Raw genomic sequence first — 25256 nt, 5'->3', positions numbered from 1 at the left:
AGAAGCATTTGCTTGTGAAGGATGAGTCCAGAAACAGAAAATATATCTGGAAAAGTAGTGGAACAGAAAGCATGGATAGGGTGTTTGCATTTAATATTGCATATGTTAAGGGCAGTTACATTACTGTACCTTTTAGAAAATAAGCTTTGGGAAAGTTGATGCCTAAAAAGCATGAATCAGGGAAATGATGGGTAAAAAGAATGCATGGGGAAATTAGCATTTAAGCAAGCACATAAGTGAAATGTTCAGAAATATGTAGATGAGGAAAAGCCCCACTTTAAAAAAATGCAATCAATAAGTGGATCTGGGTTTTCTAGCCTAAAAAATAATCAGTCCTGCCCCTTCCTGCTGTGGAACAAAATAATACCTGAAAACCTCAGATTCTCATCTGAATGTTCCTACTTTCCAGTGCTGATTGTCCTTGTAATATTATACAGAAGAAATGAAGATCATTACAGCATTTTCAAAATTATGGACATGGTTTAGAAGCACAGTGTCTCAGTATAAACCAAGGAAAAATTAGCTTTGTAGAAGGCACCAGCCACTAGTATTCATATATTAAAGTCCACGTTCTCCTCACTTTCTGAGCTGAACTGCATTTTAAAAAATTATTCTTGCCTTACAAAAAAGGAAACGATGAACATGTAAATAAAAAGGCCAACCAGCTTTCTGAAGCATGAGGTGGCCAAAATTAATGTTTTATACCCATAATCTCTTTGCTGACCAGAACATTGCCTGTGCAAAACATGATGTCAACTCATCTTGCAGGTGAGTCCAAAAAGTTTGCCTTTTAAACATATCATCCTTATCCTAAATGGAATATATCACAGAGATCCAAAATTCATTGCAAATTTGATACATTTTGCTCATGTTGTAACTATAGCATACATTCGATGACCATGCATTTCATGCTGATTATCATTTAAACATTTACTTATCAGGGAGAAAAAAATCCAACTCAATTTTAATGTACCTATAGAGTGCAAAAACTGATCCAGTTGAATTTAGACTTCTGAATCAGTTTGGACTGGAGTCAATTTCAGACCCCTAAATGCATGTGCAATTGCACCCAAAAATCCAGATCAGTCTGAACGATTCAGATGCATTCATTGGTCTGAATCAATTCTAGGTATTGAATATTTGTACAGATCTAGAAAACACCTGGCATGATAGCAAATGTTGTGTATTCGTTTAGTCGCTTTCGACTCTTCGTGACTTCATGGACCAGCCCACGCCAGAGCTTCCTGTTGGTCGTCGACACCCCCAGATCCCCCAAGGACGAATTCGTCACCTCTAGAATATCATCCATCCACCTTGCCCTTGGTCGGCCCCTCTTCCTTTTGCCCTCCACTCTCCCGAGCATCAGCATCTTCTCCAGGGTGTCCTGTCTTCTCATTATGTGGCCAAAGTATTTCAGTTTTGCCTTTAATATCATTCCCTCAAGTGAGCAGTCTGGCTTTATTTCCTGGAGGATGGACTGGTTTGATCTTCGTGCAGTCCAAGGCACCCTCAGAATTTTCCTCCAACACCACAGTTCAAAAGCATCGATCTTCCTTCTCTCAGCCTTCCTTATGGTCCAGCTCTCACAGCCATATGTTACTACGGGGAACACCATTGCTTTAACTATGCGGACCTTTGTTGTCAGTGTCATGTCTCTGCTCTTAACTATTTTATCGAGATTGGTCATTGCTCTACTCCCAAGGATTAAGCGTCTTCTGATTTCCTGACTGCAGTCAGCATCTGCAGTAATCTTCACACCTAGAAATACAAAGTCTTTCACTGCTTCTACATTTTCTCCCTCTATTTGCCAGTTATCAATCAAGCTGGTTGCCATAATCTTGGTTTTTTTGAGGTTTAGCTGCAAGCCAGCTTTTGCACTTTCTTCTTTCACCTTCATCATAAGGCTCCTCAGTTCCTCTTCGCTTTCAGCCATCAAAGTGGTATCATCTGCATATCTGAGATTGTTAATGTTTCTTCCAGCTATTTTAACTCCAGCCTTGGATTCCTCAAGCCCAGCATGTTGCATGATGTGTTCTGCGTACAAGTTGAATAGGTAGGGTGAGAGTATACAGCCTTGCCGTACTCCTTTCCCAATCTTAAACCAGTCTGTTGTTCTGTGGTCTGTTCTTACTGTTGCTACTTGGTCGTTATACAGATTCTTCAGGAGGCAGACAAGATGACTTGGTATCCCCATACCACTAAGAGCTTGCCACAATTTGTTATGGTCCACACAGTCAAAGGCTTTAGAATAGTCAATAAAACAGAAATAGATCTTTTTCTGAAACTCCCTGGCTTTTTCCATTATCCAGTGGATATTGGCAATTTGGTCCCTAGTTCCTCTGCCTTTTCTAAACCCAGCTTGTACATCTGGCAATTCTCGTTCCATGAATTGCTGAAGTCTACCTTGCAGGATCTTGAGCATTACCTTACTGGCATGTGAAATGAATGATAGCAAATGCCATTATTAAATTTGTAAAGACAGTAATAGAAGATTTTTCCAACAATCTGTTCATAAGATTCCCTCAGAGTCCCCTCTTCTCCAGGTACCTGGTATTCTGCTCATGGGTACCAATGAACTAAACATTTCCCTTAGTACCTCCAACCTCTTCCTGATCTTTGGAGGCTGGATGCCATAAAGCAGTGTTTTTCAAACTTGGCAACTTTAAGATGTGTGGACTTCAATTCCCAGAATTCCCAAGCCAGCATGCTGGTGGGGAATGTTGGGAGTGGACGTCTACGTATCTTAAAGTTGCCAAGTTTGAAAAACACTGCCTTAAAGCATCAACCTCCACACCCTCTTTTCATCCAAGAAAGCCTCTGAGTCTCTGTAGTTTCCTGTCTGTGAAATGGAGATTAAACCATTTTGGATTCAGAAAATGGTTTTGAATTTGACACCCAGCCCCATTTGCTGCTTTGTAGGCCAAGTTATTTTTCTTTCAGCTCATCAGCTCATCTTCCAGGAAATCAGTATGGGCAAGTGGCCAAACTCACCACGATAGTCATTTTGTGACTGGGGAAACCTTTTCACAGCAGTGGCTTTGCAAGAACCGACACAACATTCCAAGTGGCGGACCCATCGAAAACCTTGGGAACTGCTGCCGTAGCTATTCATTTCTCTCTTGAAGCATGTTTTACTGTCACTGGAAGGGGTGTATATCTTCAAGCATTCTCAGACGATGTCCTTTGTCCATTGCTGTATATTTTTGGCCTAGAGATACCTTGTGCTTAACTGTGAAGTCCCTGTCAGGAAAGTTTAGGCCACTCACAGGCTCTGTTGCCATGACAGAAGTGAACCAGTTATCTCTTCTTTCTGTCAGTAGTTGCCTCATCATGTGCCAGCAGTGCATGATCAAGAATGGTTGGGTGAACTCTCATAATTTATTACAGCCATAGATCCATAAAACAGCAATATAAAACCAAGAAAGTATATATGTGTATGTGAGTGTGTGCACGTGTCTACAAGTAAATATAAATAGAAGACATATAGCAAAACATAAAAATAAAAATATAAAAACACAGGATAAAATAATGATAAAGTCAAATTAAATACAAGTCAACAGATGAAAGTCAAAATCTTTAACTACAAGTAAGGCCAATAAAACAAAATTGGGCAATTGGGGAGGACATACTTGAGTTCTTATCAGACAGGAGGAGCAGCAAATAAAGGTGTGCTCTCTACCTGAAATTTTTTTCAGGATAGGGTAGATGAAGGTCATTTGAGAGTCCTTGTAAAGGAACAACAAAGGAGCACATGGCTCAGAGACTCTTGTCTCATGGGCACAGGCACTGCTTTTAGAGGGGTATCCATGGCTGGATCTGCATGGCAGAGGCTGTTTTTACACAGATGCTCTAAAGGAAGCTGGGAGACTGTCATTTCTTGCTCCAAAGCCCAACAGTGGTGCAGTTTGGGTCAGCATCACCGTGGAAGGCTCAGAAGGGAGTCTTATCAGCTTCACACATGTTTTTGCTTGCTTTTACCATCCCTGTGGCCACATGCAGGAGATTAAAAGCCCAGGTAGCCATAGAATCAGTCACTTTCCCAGACTAAGATTTGTAAACTTTGTAGTTTATAATTCCAACCATTGATGCCAGAGAGATATTTTGTTGACTTGGTCTCAAGCTCAGGGGAAGAAAGGGCTTGTTAATCTTGTCTTCATTACTTCCATTAACCTGGCTAACTGGGTTGAGTTAGTTTAACCCTAGACATGACTACGTCTGTTTAGGGCTAGACCTAAACCCCTGGGATTAATTAACTAGCCAACTGATCCCTTTTTGGTGTTTTTACTTAACACTGGCCATCTTCCCCCCACTCAGTTCAGTTGAGCATATTGTGGGAATAGGGCCCTTGTAAAAAGCAGAGACTGCAGGAATTATGCCTCTGAAAACTGACTTGCTCCACACCTGTTTGAACAGCATGTAACTATCTGCTAGAGTTGATACCTCTATGAATCTAATGGCACAATCTAAAAAAAGAGCAAATTACACATTTAAATGAGGGACGCGGTGGCGCTGCGGGTTAAACCGCTGAGCTGTCGATCGGAAGGTCGGCGGTTCGAAACCGCGTGGCGGGGTGAGCTCCCGTTGCTCGTCCCAGCTTCTGCACACCAAGCAGTTCGAAAACATGCAAATGTGAGTAGATTAATTGGTACCGCTTCGGCGGGAAGGTAACGGCGTTCCGTGAGTCATGCTGGCCACATGACCCGGAAGTGTCCTATGGACAACGCCGGCTCCAAGGCTTTGAAACGGAGATGAGCACCGCCCCCTAGAGTCGGACACGACTGGACTTTACGTCAAGGGAAACCTTTACCTTTACCTTTACCTACACATTTAAATACATACTTTAGGAGAGGAGAGAAATTCAGAATAAATATTTCAGAGACTTTAAATGGGACTCCTATCCATTTTGAATCAAGCTTGCTTCTATCTTCCATTCGGGTTTGTGTCTCTTGTTCACACTGAAGCAATGCTTTCCAACAAAGGTCCCCCAATCATTTTCCATAAGGGCACAATTCTTATGAACAGTTGGCAGAATTTAATATCACTGATCAACTATCTGGCATGAAACATAATATATGCATCTATTCCTAATCACAAGACCAAAATGAAAAAATGTATGATATCATGACACCCTTTCTTGTATATGTTGCAATATCTCACAGAGGCAGATCAGAGGCAAAGTTTGCATTGTGATGTTGTGATGCAGGTTTCATCATTTGTCCCAACCTCCCCCATTGCCCCCCAGTGGATGCCTATGAAATGTGGGGCACTTAAATGAATGGAGTACATGGGTCTCGGTATACCCTTAATTGCATTATTTATTTATTTATTTATATTTATTTATTATTCATATTTCTATTACCGCCCATCTCCCCCCAAAAGGGGAGTACAGTAGCTGTGGAGGTTCGTATGTGCACTCCAATAATTTTATACATACAAAAGAGAGTCAATGTCTATCCGAATAAGCAGTTTTTTCCCTACACATATTTCTAGTATCTATTGTATGCTTAGTTGATTTGCCTTGCTCTACCATTGTTCCTTTTGTGGGTGTATTTAGGTATGTGTATGCACACATCACTTAAGAGGACTTATCTATTCCATGATTAAATCAATAGTGTTGCATTGAAGTTGATAGGGCTTACTTCCAAATAGGCTGCAGTGCTAGTCCTTTCTATCTAACTGACCTTCACAGTGTGCTCTAAGATCTGGAATGACAATTCCAATCCACTTTATTGATTGCAAATACAGAACAAGCATTGGGCATTCATTCAGAATTAATACATCTGGAAGAGAAAATAAGGATGCTTTTTTTTCAGAACACTAATGGAAACCTGGCTCTTTCCCTTACCATTATGAAGGAAATATACAAATGCACATAATTACACAGTCTTTAGTCAAGGAAGCTGAATGTCATTAGCCTGGATTTTGCAGGCCATGTGATAACAAACGTTGACATGATGGTGCAGCAAAAAAAAAATACGGATTTATTTATTCATCTCAGGTAGAATCTCAAACAGGTTCCAAAATGTGTTAATACAGTCTGAGTAAATGGGAAACTGAATTCACTTGGTGAAAAAGAGTAACCCTTTAAAAAGTCTAAGAAACAAAGCCGCACAAGGTAAGCCGCTGAACAGTTGGACCTCAACTCAGCGAGGTCATTAAAGGCATTCAAATTAAGAAAGATAGCCAGCCAGTTTGAGAATGCAATTTAGCAGGAAGTATCTCCTCAATTTGCATAATTTAAGTGTACATAATGTACTTGGAGTAATGGCTGATTGACACCTAAATTATAAGATATTATTACATTCTTTCCCTCCCTCCCTTCTTTCTCACTTCTAAAATTCAAACCCAAGGCATTTTAAAAAATAATAAACATAAGGAAGTGGAAAACGACAACACATAGGCAACTCCTGCTCCCAAGGAGCCATCTTAAGAGTCACAAACAATATGCAATAGCCCACGAGGAAGCAAAGTCTTGCCCAGTCAAACCCAGAGACTCATTCATAGGGAGCTGCTTTCGATATCTGAGGTTGGATTAAGCCTTTCTGATTAACACCCAAGAGCCACCTGCATTTCAATATTTGGGGGGTCGGGGAAGGAAAATGAATGCATCGCATAGAGAATAGCAACTTCAGATGAAGACAGCCACAGCTGCCTTCCTTTTTCCCAGTAAATGAAAGGACCTCTGCTCAGCGATCACATGTGGTGTCAAAGCAAGAATTTCTTCTCTATTGTGACGTGCAGACTGAATAACTCTTGCCAGAGTAGAGTGTTCAGGCTCCCAGGCAGCTGCGCACACTCCAAAGGACTATTTGCTGCTTTTCCTGTTTGCATTCCTCCGTTCAAAAGAATGAGGCTTCTTTTCCAAGTCAGTTTCTGTGGCTGGGCCTGGCTTTTCCCTGATCTCTCCAATTGTCTTCCAAAATCCTTTTTCCAGGTGTGGGGTCTGCAGTTCCTTCCTTTCAGGCCCTTGGTGGACAACGACTGAGAAGTCCAAAGAGAATCAGAGATTCTCCATGGTGCTCCGCTTCAGTCAGCGCTGGGTTTGAAATACAAAGGAGCCCTTAACAAAGTTAAGCAAACTGTTCTGCATTCTCTTGCCAGCTCCCACCAATAGCCAGCCTCTGCCTCTTCATGAAGGCGAAGATCAGCTTTGTCTGAACTGCTGTGCATTGGAGAGCAAGACCACCACCTGAGGACGATGTTAGCTGAGCGGTAACCAGAGCCCAATACAAGATGGATGCAAGGAAAAGAGCAGCCTTGCTCGGTCACACCAAGATGAAAGAGAAAGAGGCAGCCAGTTCTAGTGGTTAAGGCAACGGGCTGGAAACCAGGAGGCTGAGAGTCCTAGTCCCGCCTCAGGCATGAAAGCCGGCTGGGTGACTTTGGGCCAGTCACTCTCTCTCAGCCCAACCCACCTCACAGGGTGGTTGTTGTGGGGAATATAGGAGGAGGAAGGAATATTAGGTAAGTTCCCCACCTTGAGTTATTTATAAAAATAATAAAGGTGGGATAAAAAAACAGTTATGAAAGGACTGAGAACCAGTTTGGTGTAGTGGTTAAAGGTACCAGGCTAGAATTCAGGAGACCGTGACTTCTAGTCCTGCCTTAGGCATGAAGCCAGCTGGGTGACCTTGGGCCAGTCGCTCTCTCTCAGCCCTAGGAAGAAGGCAATGGCAAACCACTTCTGAAAAACCTTGCCAAGAAAACTGCAGGGACTAGTCCAGGCAGTCTCCAAGAATCAAACACAATTGAATGAATTAGAAAAAAAAATGAAAGGAATAACCACCTTTTCTTTTGACTCCATCATTTGGCTTCCTATTTCTTTACGCAACAGAAGCAGCCACAAGCCAAGATTTTATCAGTGTCAAAATGTACACTGTGACCTCACAATTGACACTGTATATTTGTGTACAACGCAATACAGAAAGGGTGGAGTTTGCATCACAACACAGATTCTATTTATTTATTATTTATTGCCTCCCTGCAGCCACCCACGATATACAGTACTCTACCCTAATTTGGCACATTTGAAATATACTAGGACTATAATCCCCAGAAGTCCCAGGTAGCAGGGCCTTTGGAATTTTACAGTGACAGTCCAAGTGCACCTTGAGAGGGGCATGACACCAGCTTTTAGGTGGCTGGTGTACAGATTTCCTTTGGCCAGGAGACTGGAGCCAATAGAACTAGAGACAAAGCATTCTGTTGGAAGAATAACACTGAGGAAGAACCAATCTGCTTGCAGTTTAGAGAGGAAGAGGAGGAGGAAGAATTAAATATTAAATATTATATGAGAAGGTACACATTCATTTCTTGCCAGAGGATCCTCTTCTCGTCACTAATTGGCCTGTCCTCTCCTCGTTCTTCTTCTTTACTATATTCCAAAAGAATTTCACATTTTACTTCTAGGGTTTCCTAAGTGCCAAAACAAAATGAACCAGTAGAAGCAATTTTTGCTTGGGACTAATGTTCAGGGTATTGTGCAGATCCCAAGCAATCAGTTCCTCATTCCGTGGACATTTTAAAACTCTGCCGAACCCAGCTCCATTGGCTGACTCTCTCTTTTCCCCTAACAAAAGCCTGTTGGTGAGAACTTGCCAAGTCCAGATAGCTGCCTGTCTTCTTAATTACTTCATAGTCCTTTCGTCTACCTTTCCTACTTCTACTGTGAGGCTCCCATGTTGTGTCTTTATGCATTTATTCAGGCACAGGCTCTAAAGCACATGCCAGAATCAAATTCTCAGAGAGAAGCCTCTTGTGAAAGATGCTCAAGAGCACTTTTTCTCCCTGCAAGAGACTCTTTTAATGGGTTAATGCTTCTAGCTGGAAAATGAAGACATCTGACTGCTGTCTGTACTGAAGTTAAAATTATTCCATTGGCCCTGTCTTCCCAAAGTGCCCTATCAAATACACTGAAAAAAAAAATGCAACCAAACTGGTGATCAGATTCCACTAAAGGGATGTCAGCACAACACCTGCTCTCAGGCCTGAAGTTTTGATCACACAAAGAAGTCTCTTGAGTTCCTGCGGTGATTGAGTTACGGCCTTTAGAGCTGCTAGTTTCAAGCTGATGTTTGGGAAAAATGGATGACCTATAGAAGCTCATTCAGGACTATAAGACTTGCAGGGAAGAAGGTTGTTCTAACTCCAAGATTCAGCCCCTTCACCAAAAGTACATTGAAGGTGAAGCATTGCTGAATGAAACATTGTCCCCACGCAGAAAATTAGCCTATCAGGAAAAAAGGCTGAAACTAGACTAGAAACTAGTCTGGAGGACATGTAAATTCTCTACGTGCAGACATTCTCCGTCCATTGTGGAGAAACATGAAGAATATGAAACATGAAGAATATGGTGCAGGATTTTTTAATTTCATTTTCTGTTTGTGTGAACGCACTGTTTGAAACTTGGATGTAACACGGGAGGATATGGATGAGTAGACAGAAATGCAGGTGTAGTAAAATTATGGTGCTAACCTTCAGGTATGTCAAGGAGATGCCACTAATAAAGAAGTGAATGTGTGTAGAATACTGAGCAACATCTCATATCTTCTATTTTGTTAGACTTATACCATGTCTTTCATTCAGGAACTCAAGGTGACTTATATAGTATCCCTCCTCCAATTTTTCCCCAAAACAGGTGAGATAAATTAGTTGAGAGAGCAACTGGCCCAAATTCATCCTGTCAGTTTCCGTAGCTGGAGGTGAACTTGAACCTGATTCTAGCCCAACATGTTAACCGCTGCTCACACTGGTTCTCTTAGGTAAATGCACTGACTTCAATTGCTAGTGACTTCATGGTCATTCCTATATAGTTTCTTAATAGCAGTATGGGGTGGTTTGTTGGTGGTATCTTCTGGGATGTATTTTTTTTACTTCTCTGTCTAGTTTATAGCCCTGGTGGTCTCCCCTACAAGTACTAACCAATGCTTATTGCCATGAGTAAAGATCAATTTAAATACTGCTTTTTGCAATCAGTCAAGATTAATTCAATGCTGCCACCGCACTAAACTTTTTTTTTTATGCTTTTGATTTTAATTAATCCAAGAGGTGTTCCCAGCAGATTTTATTTTAAATTATTTTTGAAACAATTGATGACAAAGCTATAGATGATACTTTAGGAAAGTCACCTTAGGAAAGATTTCCCCTCTTTTCTTCTTGCCAGGATGTTCACACATGAGTACCAGTCCTTTTTGGAACATGATGGCTCAGTAGTAGTGCCCTTTTAAATATAGGTAGGTGAGAAACATGGACAGGAAGATGCTATTACCCATCTGTCCTCTCCTGGCTGACCACAGCAAGAACCAACTGTTGGCTTAGATAGGCTTTTGGCCCTTCTTAAGGAATGCCTCTTCACAACTAGCAGCTGTTGCAACACAACAGATCAAGCTTGGGTTTTCAGATGTTCTTGGCCTGTAACATCATTAGCCAGCATGGCTAATCAGAAGGGAAAGTAGGTGTTTTAATTCAGCAATATCTGGAGGTTGGAGATTGGGAAGCTCAAAACAAAACACACTGAAAAACTCATTTGTAATTGATGCAATTTGACATACAAATTAATTCAAAGTAGTCGTAAGTTAATTTTCAGCTAGTAAGTTAATAAAGCAATATTTGGCTTTACCATGTACACCCATGAAGAAGAAAGAGCTGGTGTCAGATGGAAGATTTATTCCCTGCCCCCACTCCCCCAGCTTGATTTTCTCAATTATTTAGTTTTTTTCCCCCCTGCATTCTAGCTTCCAATGAACAATTTAATTCAGAATGGAAACACATTAACTTTTAGCTTAAACTTTGGACTTCCCCCCTCCCCCTCTTCCTCATACCATCTATTGGTAAAATATCCTTTTGGGAGAAGGACAGAAAGAGAAATTCAAATTTGGGGGATTTGCCTGAGAATACATAATATGAAAACATTTGAAGATTCATTTGAAAAACTATAAGTGAGACATCAAGAAAATACATTATAATATGTACTGTGCATATATATGCATACACCAGCTCTATGCATACACCATCATACACCAGCTCTATCATATAGTTTTCAAATACCAATTTATAACAAAGCCAGAATCAAATGGAAATTTGTTGGAGGACAACAAAGTTCCCATGATGCTAGATCAAGCACTGACCATTGGCATTCCTGTCAGAAGATATATCCGAATAACTCATGGGAAACATTTTTTGTGATATGTCGACATTCCTAGGGCATTCTGGAAATGCCACTACAGTTTGTGTATCACTTTCACCTAGGACATCGGCCTTTTGGACCAATATCTTATCAATATCTCTTTAATGCCAATGATATACAACTCTGTGTCTCTGGATCATCTGGCTCAGTGTCTAAATAAAACGGTGGGCTGGAAGAGGGCCAGTAAATTGAGGCCATATCCCAATAAAATGGATAACCCCCACACTCACACACCCCACATACAACCCACAGCAAACCCCATACTTATTAGCTCTGATGCTATTGCCTAGTTGGGTAATGAAACATCTACAAGCAAACCACCAAGCTCAGAGAGCACCAAGGACTCCACAGCTCAACCCTGAGCTACAGATATTCTCTTCTATTGACAGTGGATAATATGGACCCACAATTCCCTTGTATAGCAAACAGAAAAGCTGCCTGCTCAGGAAGAGCTTGCACTCCCCTGTGGATTAGATACACAGTCTGAGAACACTCCTAAATCTACAATTATCAGCAGAGTTTTCAAGTAACCTCTTTACCAGGATGCCTTTTCCTCACTCCAGCTGATTTGCAACATAGCCATTCAGGATAGTAATCACCAGGCCCCAATGATTCATGCACTGCTGACCCCTGGGTTGCACTATTACACTCTCTCTAGATAAGGCAGCCATTGGAGTTGATGCAGAAGCTGGAGCTAATCTAAAATGTGGCTAGGTTAGAGAAAGGTGCAGCTTAACACAAACACATTATGCCTGTTGTGAAGGAGTTTTATGAGCTGCCTGCGTGCTCCCAAGGGAGGGAGGATTCAGTGCCTCCCAATGACCCTGAGTGTGAAGCTGGCAGGAGCTTGATTCCTGATAGGGTCACTCTTGCGAGAATGGGACAGGAAAGGGTTAAAGCTAAGGACAATCTACAGTCAGAGGAGGGCAGTGGAGCTCTATAGGTGTGAGGGAAGAAGGAATGCTAGAATCAAATCTAGAAGAAGATGATGAAGACACTTAATGCACAGTATGGAGATGGCTTTAATGTTTAGAGAAGTTGGATCCAAGTTGCTGAAACACCACCCACACCCCTACCCCCAAGGATAGAAGGCATTCCTAAGTAACTGGAGAAGAGTCTAATGCAGTGTTTCTCAACCTTGGTGAGTTTAAGATGGGTAGACTTCAACTCCCAGAATTTCCCAGTCAGCAGAGGGGAATTCTGGGAGTTGAAGTCCACCCATCTTAAACTCACCAAGGTTGAGAAACGCTGGTGTAATGAATAGATCTAACAATGTGGTGAGAAAAAAGTTGCAAAGAAGTCTGGTCACTGTTGGTGCCTGTATTGAAAGACGAATTTCACACTTTATGAGGGCACATACTGGAGTACGGAAGGTGAAAAGCCTGAACCAAGAAAAACTTGAAACTGAATTTGGATGTCTGATGAAAACATAATTTTTCTAAGATGATTGTATGATTCAGGGCATTTAAGTCCATATGGACATTGCGAAGCATAAATTCAGCTACAGATAGATGCACAAGTGAGGCACTCCTGGTTCAATGATAATGTTTCAATGAAAGTGAAAAGACACTAACTATATGGTGTGAAGTTAAATATGACATCTTTCTGCAAATTTGAATGCATACTTGCTGTATCTATTTACTTGTTTACAGATTCAAAGTTAGAAAATAGTGAGTGTGGCAGATGCAAAAATTTGGATACCCTTTCAGTCAATCTTTGTAACACCTCCTTTGGCAGAAATAACATAATTCATACATTTCCTGTCCCCAGTTAAAAAATCTTTCTGTTCTTGCTTTGGATCTTTTTCCCACACTTCCTTGAAGAACTCTTCTAGGTCAGAAATATGCCTAGGTCCCTTTGCAGGTGTCTCGTTCAATAATATTTCAGCAATATTTGATAATATTTCAAATCTGGGGTCTATGAAGGTCATTCCAAAAACATCTTTTTTCCTGTAGCCTGGGACATTAATTTCTAGGATGTGTTGATAATTAGTTGAATCCATTCTTTCTTCCATCCACACAATACTGCTGGCTGCCACACAACCCCAAAGCATAACAGAGCTACCTCCATGCTGGGGGTGGTTGGCCAGGTCTTCTGTTCTTCAAATGCTTTACCGTTTTTCACCCCCAAAAGAGCATGTGTTGTTATGGTCAAATGGTTCAATTTTTGTTTCATCAATCCAAAACATTTTGTTCCAAGGCATTTTAGCCTTATCACTGGTTTCCTTTTCCATGTTTTAGATAATTTTTTTGTGATGGGGTCAGAGAAAAGGTTTCTTCCACGCAGATCATTGTCGTATAAGCAACACTGTGTTAGGGACAGCTACTCCAGTGCCAACTATATTTTCCAGCAGGTCATCCATTTTGCAGCTCTGGTCATTTTTCAAGCAGTTCTAGCAGAAATTTTTCTTGATCTTCAAGCTCATATCCTATAGTCAGTGAAGCCCTTAAACATACCTAGCAACTATGATCAAGCTAAGGTGGCCTCCTGAAGGTGCTGCATTTATTAGGTTTCAGTATGCAGGATCCTGAGCGAGGGTGTTCTCAGAACATTTTATCAGCAGTGGAATTTCATCCATTACCAATTATGCCCAGTGCCTACTCCTGTTATCATTCAACATCAATGTAGAATCTATTTTATTTTATTTATTTCTATCCCGCCCTTATTATTTTTATTTTTATAAATAACTCAAGGTGGCGAACATACCTAATACTCCTTCCTCCTCCTGTTTTCCCCACAACAACAACCCTGTGAGGTGAGTTGGGTTGAGAGAGAGTGACTGGCCCAAGGTCACCCAGCCGGCTTTCAGGCCTATTTGCCCAGGCTTTTGACTGAATTCATTTGCTATTGGGTCATTTAGACTTTTTCTGTCACTCTCATCATGGTCCTGTTTTACAGTTTGCACTTTTATAATTTTGCACAGCTTTATTAATTTGGCTTATTTTGTCTAGCTTTGCAATTTACTTTTAATGAAAGCTAGTTAGAAATTGTTATCAATAAAAGAAAAAAAAATCTGAAATTAAGAATGTTTCCTAAACATACCCCACCATCCAAGCTCATGGGCTTTCATGGGTCCACACCATTGTCAGTGGGTTCATCTTAAGACTAACTCCATATGGAACAGGACAAATCAAAGTTTAGAAAAGATCTTGTCATCTAACATCAGGATTATTGATAAAAGCAGCTACATAGCTTGTTTAATATATTTGATTATTATAGCAAATTAGTAATATTCATTATCCTATTAGCCAAACAGCACAGATGTATATTTTCAAGACTTCGTTACTTAGTAACCTCTCTCTTCCTGATTAATATTTTTTATTCTCTCACATTTATATAATAATACAATGCAATGTAACACATTTTATAATATAATCAATCAGAAGTAGGGTAAAGAAGACTAGATGGTGGTACACACAGTGCATTGCATGCATGTACCAAAGGTGGGGTGGGGCTTTGATTACATGGTTATAGCTACCATCTTGACTTTTTTGACACACACACACACAGCTGCTACAGATGCATCTATATACAGCAGGGTTTCTCAACCTCAGCAACTTTAAGCTGTGTGGACTCCAACTCCCAAAATTCCCCAGCCAGTGGGAATTCTGGGAGTTGAAGTCCACACAGCTTAAAGTGGCCAAGGCTGGGAAACATTGATTTAGCACATCTACTGTTTATACAGCAGGATTTCTCAACCTCAGCAACTTCAAGATGTGTGGACTTCAACTCCCAGAATTCCCCAGCCACCCCCAAGGCTGGCTGGGGAATTCTGGAAGTTGAAGTCCACACATCTTGAAGTTGCTGAGGTTGAGAAACCCTGCTCCGTAGAGTTAACCATAGCAATCTGAGAGGCACGCTTTAATATCTCCCTACATTCCATCTGCCTTTTAGAGATGACAGGGCGGGTGACTTGCTGCTCTGGTTCGTGGGCCTGTTAATGCTGATTGATGGTGATGGCGTGGTTTTCCCTCCCTTTCACAGAGCCCAGTTTCCCCGCCGCTGAACTGACACTGAACTCCCTCGTCTCCTCCTGCCTGAGAACCCAAAGCCAGATGTTCAAGGGGCAAAGAAGCAGAGATGAATACAGCCCGCAGCCTAATGACAGCTCTTTGGAATTTCTAAGGCGGGATTAGGGGCTCCGGAGGGTCTCTCCAGGAGCTGCCTTGGCAAAACCAGCCAGTCACTGTGCAATTACGTCTCTTTCTTTTGATCCTCGCTCTTCCAGAAAGGCTGGTGAAAAACTGGGGATGATGACAAGTGGGGCTGTCTTGCATCATGAAAGGTTCCAAGATCCAAGGCTGCTGGAAGCTTGGCCACCCATGCCATAATTCTCCTCTAAGGCCTGGCTTGCTGGATTTGGGAATTGTGGCATGCATTGTATGGCGACCTATAGATTACTGCACTGATTCAAAATCCACATGCTCCCACAAGCAAAATCGGTCCACTCCAACTCAGTTTGATTCACCAGTTAAAGTGGCAAGTTAAAGTTCCTTTAAATCAGGTGGCAGACCTGTCATTCCACATTTTATTTATTTATTTGTTTCTCACATTTCTGCACCGCCCATCTCGCAAGCAATACATGCTGGGCAACGAGCATTTTGAATTGTTGCAGTATTCCTAGGAATCATCTTTGTTGGCGGGGGCAGGGGGAGGAAAGTGGTCAGAACAATAATGAAAAGTTGATGTTACACATGGGCAGGGTTGTCCTGGTTTGGCAGTGGTGGGGAATTTGAGGATTCTTCTCTAATTTTTCAAATCTGCCTTAATCATATTTTAGAGGAAAAGGCACTATGCTCAGGATGGTCAGCGGCAAAAGGAAACAAGGCTGCCAAAAAACACAGTGGCTAGACACCATCAAAGCTGACACTAGCCAGAGCATAAAGCGACTAAAAGTCACTGTACAAGATCAAAAAATGTGGAGAGAGCTGGTCCATAGAACTGCTGAGAATCAGACACGATTGAAGGGATAGATTGTAATGCTTTCTTGTGTGCCTCCCTCACCCTCAAAGTTGCCACTTTGAACAGTACAGCTGATTTTTTGGCAATCACAGTAAGATGTGGACTGGCAGCCACCAAAGGAAGTCAGCGGGTTACCCATTGCTGATTTACAGCTTTATGCTGTCAATCTTGGGTAAAACCATATTTTTGTTTAATCGATTTATGTATGTATGTATGTATGTATGTATGTATTTTCTATCTCGCCTTTATTATTATTTTTTATGAATAACTCAAGGCAGTGAACATACCTAGTACTCCTTCCTCCTCCTCTTTTCCCCACAACAACAACAACCCTGTGAGGTGAGTTGGGCTGAGAGAGAGTGGCTGGCCCAGAGTCACCCAGCTGGCTTTCATGCCCAAGGTGGGACTAGAACTCTCAGTCTTTCTAGCCCAGCACCTTAACCTTGAAACCTGCCTGTAAGTAACAGTCAAAAGTTGGTAAATCAGTGCAGATCAGATAGTAGGAATACAGTCATGTGCTAAGCTCCATACAGAAAGGCGTGCACTGAATTCAGAACAGTCACTACACTGATAAGCATAAAGACATCAGCCTAATTCAGAAGTTCACTTCTGCTACCCATCCCATCATTAAAAGTTTTGAGGGGTAGATGCATTCCACCTCTTCTGTTGCAACCTGTTCTGTTCCCTGAGGACTAAATGTCTAGGGAAACAGGTTGTACTATGAGATTGAGAGCTCTGAAACATGATTTGTTCATCTGGAAGATCAGAGTTCTAAATGTGTGTATGGGCTCTTCTGCAGTCATCCAGTATAAATGCTTACAAAAATTACACCAGCATATACAGTAAGTGTCCCAACTACACTTCCAAATCCTGATCTGCCTCAACAACAAAGCAGAATACGGATTCTTGCACCTGAAGTGAAGGCAGGATAGAGAATGTCTCCTTTGGTGCCAGTTATTATAAGCAGAAGATCCGTCATCTACTGCTGGTTCTCCATTCCATGAAGTGATCATCTCTTTCTCTTTCTTCTCTTCCCCCACTTCTCCTGCCATCTATGGCAAGAAAAGCCAGGGGAGAGAAAGGGGAAATGGATTATCTGATGCCACTTCTCTGATTCCATGGAGTGGATCTTTCCATGGGATGAGAGGACTGGCCCCAAAGTTCTCTCCCAGTTCTTTCTACCATCATCCATTTTCCTGCCACCAAGAGTCAGCAAGATAAGTAAAAAAAAAAAAAGATTTTGGCAAAGTGGGGGAATCTGTTGCCAAAAGACAAATGGCCCTGAATATCAGTGGCCAGAGACTGGGGAGGCATGCCCACAACAACCTCAGGTGGGTTAAAGTTACCTTGGTATGATGCTCTTCCAATGGATGGATTTGCCAGGAGAAATTAGTAGAGAAAGCTTTAAATCTGGAACTGCAAAAAAAAAGTTCAGCCTGCTTTCTCAGCAGGTCAGGTGTGACCTGAACACCACATCATCAGTTCACATCTTCTAAATCCATTTGCTGAAGGAACTCCAATTTACCTCTAGCTGACTGTGCAGAATAGCTCTAAGTATGTATATATGTATGTATTCACTTATTTATAGCTCATCCAGTTTTATGGAAGCATTCACAATCTATAATACACTACTGTATATGATATCTATAATATAAAATGAAATGAAAATAAGTCATCCTTTAAAACATAAATAGTAGCAACCACGATTAGATAGATAATGAGGCACAGGAGAGAGAGAAGGCAGAATCAGGCTGGTCTTGAAATGCCCAGGAGAAGGACATTCCAAAGCCAGGGAGACTCATGTCTTCATCCCCACGGAGCAGACCTCTCTGAGTCATGGGGTCCCTCTCCATGGATCTTAATGTTTGGGCAGGTACAAATCTTAAGCAAGGAGCCTTCAGAAGCAACAAAAACTCTTTTTGACTCCCCTACTGCATTGCAGGCTGGTCTAAACAAGATAGACCAGATAGAAGATCCAAAGATGAATGTTTTTTCTTCCTTTGCTTTTGTACTGCTGTTGTTACTGAGCTTCTGATTAATACACCTATTTTCCATATTTGTATTACTATATACAACCTAGGGTTTAGCTAAGTACCATATCATTTCTTGTAGAAATCTAATTTTTCACATCTAAATACCAGATTTGGGTGGATGAACCAAATAAGATTGAGAAAAGGAAGGGGAAGGAAAGGGGGGAGAGAAGTATGAAAACCTGGAACCTGTATTGATTGATTTTAAAAACATCACAAAATCTATAAATTCTATTTTCTCTTAGAATCAAATTTTTCCTAATCCTAATCACATTTTCTTTGCACAATATATGTATATATTTTCAGGTGGATTGTTCCCACTACAGTACACACATTTTCACATGCAATTTTCCCTAACTCTTTATTATTTTTAATTTGTCCTAATATAATGCATTGTTGTACATTCTTATTCTTGTGTGCACTTTTCTCAATAAAAGTATATTGTATTTTTTTTAATCACCAAAGTGCATTGCAAAATTCAAAGGAATGAAAATATGACGTTTCAGTTTATGAATTAGTTTGAGAAGAATGAGTCAGGTCAACTTACATCAAAATAGGAACCAAACTAATAACTTTGCCATCCTTATCAATTCCTAAAAGTTCATATGCCTTTACACAAAACTGCTTCATACAGATAGCAGGTCAGCTCTGATCTGATCTGAATTTTCAATTTGATTTGGATGAGTGATGTGATCCAACTTGATAATTTGAATCGATTGAGAAAATTAAATCAATTTGGAAAAAGATGTCACATTTGATTCCGCAGTTTGATTCTCATTATCGATCTAATTTGGAAAGTCAATCAAGCCCCTTTGAATCCAACTTCTAAGTTGAGTCTCTGTGCAGCCCTGTATCTTGGGGTTTCTAAAACAAAGAAATGGCATTCCTGTTTTTACTGAAACGGCATTCCTGTTTTTACTGAAACTTGTACAAAACAATAATCATGGAAAAATATGAGACAAATGTGCTGATGAGCTTAGGGGGAAAAGGAAAGAAAAGTAGGCTGTGGTGGCTGAGACTCATGAGCAGCATCAGAAGTTTGCCTTCTGGTGATTGTGGCTGCAATGGTAAATATTTTGTAAATAGGCAGGTCCTCTTCCATTGTAACTATAAAAGGTATAAGAACACCTACATCTTGTTCCCAAATCAGTTGACCAGCCCCCAAAACAATAGTATCCCTGCAACACAGCTGCTGCTACTTAGTTGAAAAGAAGTAGGGCAGATGCAAATAGGCAGGCACTGTGATGAAGACACATCAGATATGATCATGGGAGAAGGGAGGAGGAAGCATCCTTCCTTGGCTGCAGTCCCAGCATTGTGTGTCTTCTCTGGTTCTGATGATGTTAAGAAACTACCAAGACTGGGACCAGCTGGCCTTAATGCTTCACAGGGAAGATATAGCTATGATATATTTGAGGCTATATTTTGACTCATCTTTCCAAAAGCTCAAGGTGGTTTTACACTTCATTTTGAAATATTATCCATTAACGTTAAAATGTAAGTCACTCACATCAGTGTGCTGATGATGGAGATGTGGCCCTCTTTCCAACCATCTTCCTCATACTAGAGGTCCGTTAGCCTACCAAACGATAGCACGATGTATATTTTGAAATCCAGTGCTTTTCCAATCAGCTGGGAAGGAGGGTTGAGTACAAAGGGATCTCAGTTTGAACTTCCTCCCCCTGCATGCTTAGATGAGCTGAGGGAAAGAAGAAATGGCAGCTTCTCAGTGTATTTCTGCATGCTGACCTGCATGAATGCAGCCTTGGAGGCCCCCATGATTGGTAGGAGAAGAGCAACTTGATCTACATGTAGGTCACATTCTAAGCCAAGGGTTTATAAACTTTTTTTGGACTTTTTTTTTAAAGTTTAAAAAACTTGCCAACTAATTTGTTAGAGAGCCACTTTGGTGTAGTAGATAAGGACCTGGGGTAGAAACTGGGAGACCGTGAGTTCTAGTCCTGCCTTAGGCATGAAGCCAGCTGGGTGACCTTGGGCCAGTCCCTCTCTCAGCCCTGGGAAGGAGGCAATGGCAAACCACTTCTGAAATCTTGCCAAGAAAACTGCAGGGACTTGTCCAGGCAGTCTCTGAGAATTGGGCATGATTGAACAGATTAAAAAAACAAACCTAACTTGTTAGTTTTTTTTTAAACAAAAAAAATTTGTGAGTTTAAAAAAAAAATTCTCAAAACCCCTGATCATGAGCCAAGCTCTACTGATAGAAAAGTAGTTGTATTTGAGTGAAGTTTCCCCCCCCCCTTAGTGTCTCCTGGTACCCCTTCAAGGTTCTTATGGAACCCTAGAATTTCACAGAACACAGTTTGAGAAAGACTGTCCTAAGTTGGTCTGTTGTCCAGGTAAGGCTGCTCAGGCATTGCTTCACAGATGCCTCTTCAGAGTTCATTGTGTGACTGTCCAAAGTCAGCAGCACCCTTTTGAAATGGGAAACACACGCAAGTGCTACTCTAATGCCTACAATAAGCTTTGCCATTTAAAAAGCAAGGAAACCCACCCTGTTCTTCAAAACTGAAAGAGGAATGGAAAATTCCATCCTTCCCTACAGAGGTCCTGCATCATCCTGAATTGCCTGGCTACTGCCAGTCCTTGCTATTATTTATTTATTATTAGAATTTTTGAATACAATAGAAGTATATGTTTGTGTGTACTGTTTTAGGATACACACACCCACACACACACTGTATAAAATTCAGTGAGCTAAAGCAGTTGATTTCCAACAGCTAAACATTACTAAGGCATAGGATCCATCCCTAGAGTAGTCTTCAATAAGAAGTATAAATTGTATAAATTGTTTCAGTATGAACATACATTCCATCAGATTTCATTGAAGGACTATCAGAAATAACATATTGATCCATCTTGCCCAGCAACATAACATGAGTTCTTAGGCTAGCCTGCAGTAACAGTGGGGGCACAGTCCATTAGTATCCATAAAACTAGCGGAACTATTAGCATTAGAATTTATCTTGGAACCATAGCAATAATAGTAAATCATGTTTCCAGGTAGATGGCAGTGCAATTATAGGAACTAAATGCAAAACTAGGGATTATAGTTACAGAGTGTAGCAACATATGATCTCAAGGATGCTACGGACAATTTACTCCCTTCAATTCTGCAGTATGATGAAACCTCAGTTTAGCGGACCACAATCCAGTGGACTTTGCTGGCCACAGATGAGGTCCCATGGGATTTGTGTAATCTGAATATTGACCTTAATATGCAAATGATATCAATCGCATTGATTGACATCATTTATTGCATGACAAGGCCCTGATAAAAATAAACACCAATGACATCATTTACTCAATGATATTATTATGCAAAATATGTATATTATCCGGATAACATATGTTCATTTTTGATTGAAATTCATGTATAATAGACATCCTTCCTCCCAATTAGATAATTAGGACATGGTTTCACCATCCCACCACTAGAGATGGCCAGACTATGGAACTATCCTCTGACAGAGATCGGTGGCCAGGTTAACACTTGTCATATTAAGACTTGTCTTTTCAATCTGAACTTATTTCTCAAGTTACAGACAGAAGAACTCTTGGCCTACTTTGGCCACTACCTTTGACCCAAAGGGAATCTAGCAGGACTCAAACAATGGAACCATTCCGAAGAAGAGCCTTTGTGATTCCATAACAGCCAAAGGAGTGAAATTTAGATGAAATGCATTACGTTCCCACTCTTCTTCTCATTTATTACAAGAAGATGTTTGTCAGAGAAGGAATCTGGAAATATGCCATTAAATTGCAGTAGGCTTTGCAAGTTAACGTTGATGGCCTCTGAGCATTAGCCTACCCAAACAGAACGCTACTACTTTTGCAGAATTATCAGGATAATGGATCCTGGCATTTCACTCTTACCATCTTTACAAATGTCACTTTTCATTCTATTGTAAATTAAACTATTTTCATCCAAATTTCCAAAAGAACGCTTCTTTGCAGTCTCCAGGTCCCATCTGTTCTGCTGTTAAAAAAATACTGTGGCAAGGACTTGCAGGAATATTGGAGAAAATGCATCATTATAGTCCTTATATGAAGGGTATAGGAATTAATCATAAAGGATTAATTTCATGTCACTTTCTTCATGAGCAGGCGTTAAAAAGCCAATGAATGAAGAACAATATGATCAGATTAAAGTATGGTAAATTTCTGCCCTTGAATGAGCTAATGAAACATTATAAAGAAAAGAGTTGTGGAGGTGAAAACCCCATTAGGCCCAAGTGAGCAACGCCAGCTTGTATCACCTGAAGATTTCCCTTCGATATTTCTCCACTTACTATAGGTAGATTTTATCCACTTAATAGGTTAAGTCTGCAATCCTCCCTCCATCAATTATTCACTCCAAAAAGTAACCTTCTCTCTGCAAGAGCAAGGGGGAAAATGTGTATACTTAATCTCATTTATGCTTTTAACCAATTTATGCCAGCATCATGTATTTAAATTAGCTTCGGTGTGCTTTCATATATTATAACCATATTTCAAAGCAATTTGCACAAATGCCAACAGAGGAGGCAAGCTATATGTATCATGTGTTTGAAGATTATAAAGTCTCCAGATGCCTTTGTAAAGCAAACCTTTCATGAATAAATCAGGAAACATCCTGATGCAGGCTTTATATAGAGAGCAAGGTATTCTTATTTAGGTCACAGTGAGGATCCGCCCGGTTTCCTAAAATGGAACAAATCCCCAGTGTGTATGTCAAATGTGCAACATTTTATAAGACAAGCAAACAGCACTAAGAGTTTAGCCCTTATTGTGTGTTTGCAACTCTAAATGACCCTATGCTTTAAGAATATTGCTTTGGTCACCTGATGTGTGAATCAAATATGTTCAACTCTATACTCAGCTGGGTGTTAATGGTTTTGTTTTGCAAACCTATCCAAGGTGGTAGTGGAGGATAAGTGATTATGTCCTTAAGTAATGCCTTCCTGTTATCCTATCCCTTATTGTTTTACAAGAACTGCAAAGAGTGGTACCCAAGGGTTTGAGCAGAGGTGTCTGCAGGGGATGGGTGGACAATAATGTGCAAATGGTGGGCACAACTGGGTGAGTGAAGCCCCGCCTCTTTTTAGCATGCATTGCACACACATTTAAAGGGGACAGACTTCAGTGGCCCAGTTGCACTACCCAGTTTTCCATCTTTGAACCTCCTGTAGTTCGAGGAAATGCCAGGCCAAATGCTCTGGCCACAAGCCTTTGTCTGCTCTATTATCAGCAATAGGGATAATACTTCCTAATTTTTTTTGTTGATTACAATATTTCTAACTTTTCTTGTAAAGATAGATCACAGAGGATGATACAAGCAAGGAAACCAATGACATAATTTAATAAACCACAAATAAACCAGCCAACAAAACACAATGAAGCTATAGTTGATAAAATGGAAAGACTTGGGAGAATATTTGGGTCTTACCTTGGCCCCAGAGTGATGGTAATGACTGTCACAGCTGAGCTTCCCTAGATGCTTCCCTAGTTGCCAAGATGAGAGGATCTTGATTTTAAATTCAATCTCCAACCCTAAGCAATGTTGCCCTTTCTCTCCATGAAGTACATAAATATTGCATTCAGCTCAGTCTTGACTCCTGGCGACTTCCTGGACTAGTCCCTACAGTGTTGGCAAGATTTCGAAAGTGATTTGCCATTGCCTGCTTCCTTGGGCTGAGAGAGAGGGACTGGCCCAAGGTTTCCCAGCTGGCTTTGTGCCTAAGGCAGGATTAGAACTCATGGTCTCCCAGTTTCTAATCTAGCACCTTAACCACTAAACCAAACTGGATGTTACATGAATTATACACAGATCATTTAATCAGTTTATATATGATGGATAATAATGATCTAGCATTTATAACCCATTTGGAATCCATTGCTTTTTCCTGAATTGAATTATAGAAGATCTAAAACAAAAAACAAACAAAACCCAGGATATAAGAATATATAGATTACTTTAACAAGCTTGAAATGATAAAAAGTTTAGCCAAAGTGGAGGAGTGGAATACAAAAACAGTTTTTCTTTTCTTTTTTGCATTATAATTTGTTTTAAGCACGATTCTTGCAATATGGAGAAAAGAGAGAGTTCCTGGAAAATTCAGCTCATCTTACAGATTGATAAAAATGAGGGGTACATTCTGAGAATCAGTGCAATGTAATTACAGTCTTGAACTGGAACTGGAGAAATTCACATATAATTCCATACTCAGACATGGAAGCTCACTTAGAAATTTTGGGCTAGTCAGTATCTCTTAGGCTCATCTCAACACATTCATCACTGTTATCATGATTTGGAAATGAACATGTCTAAAGTTACTCTATTTTGAGCCATTGTAAATCTCTGTCTTTTTTCTCCCATATTCATTTACAAATACTTAGGGGCCATTCAGCCTAGGTCTTGCGCTATCCTGGGAGCTGTTCCCACATGATGCTTTTGCACCATGATATAATAACTGCCAGGTCAACTGGAGACATAGTCCTCTACACATCAGCACTATCCCACATTCTTGAAAATGGCCAATGGTATGGGAAAATGCTACGGCAGAGATTCTCCCAGCAGATGTTCCCTTGCTGTTGGCAAAGCATGAGTGTCCCATTTCAGAATTCCATTGGAAACATTTGTTTCAAGGTTTTGAGAGAGTGTAAAAGCAAGCTCATAAGTTCAAAGGCTCTTTAGACATTGCCTTTGGAAGCTGGCAGGCTAGATCAATAATATTTCAAGAAGATTTTGACATAATCCCAAACTACAGAAATTGAGAGCTAAAAAGGTGGACACACTTCAAATGAATGATGGGAATTTCTGTCCATATTCCCACCCCTCACCCCACAATGGATTTTCCTGGAATCTTGACTTGAGGCCCACTGTAATGGTGTATGGGGATGACCTTGGGAGATGGGGGAAAGAGATGCTGCCTAGGGAACTATCAGATAAGAGAGGGCATAGCCTGTAGCTGCATAATGGGCAGAGAAAGAAACTCAGAAAGGAACCTCCCTAACTTTCCAGGCTGTAAAGGAGATGGCGACAGATTTGTACTATCAGACTTGCAAGATTCTGTTAATGG

The sequence above is a fragment of the Candoia aspera genome, chromosome 2, assembly GCF_035149785.1.
Source record: "Candoia aspera isolate rCanAsp1 chromosome 2, rCanAsp1.hap2, whole genome shotgun sequence".
Taxonomy (NCBI): Eukaryota; Metazoa; Chordata; class Lepidosauria; order Squamata; family Boidae; genus Candoia; species Candoia aspera.
This window is presented reverse-complemented; position numbering follows the sequence as displayed.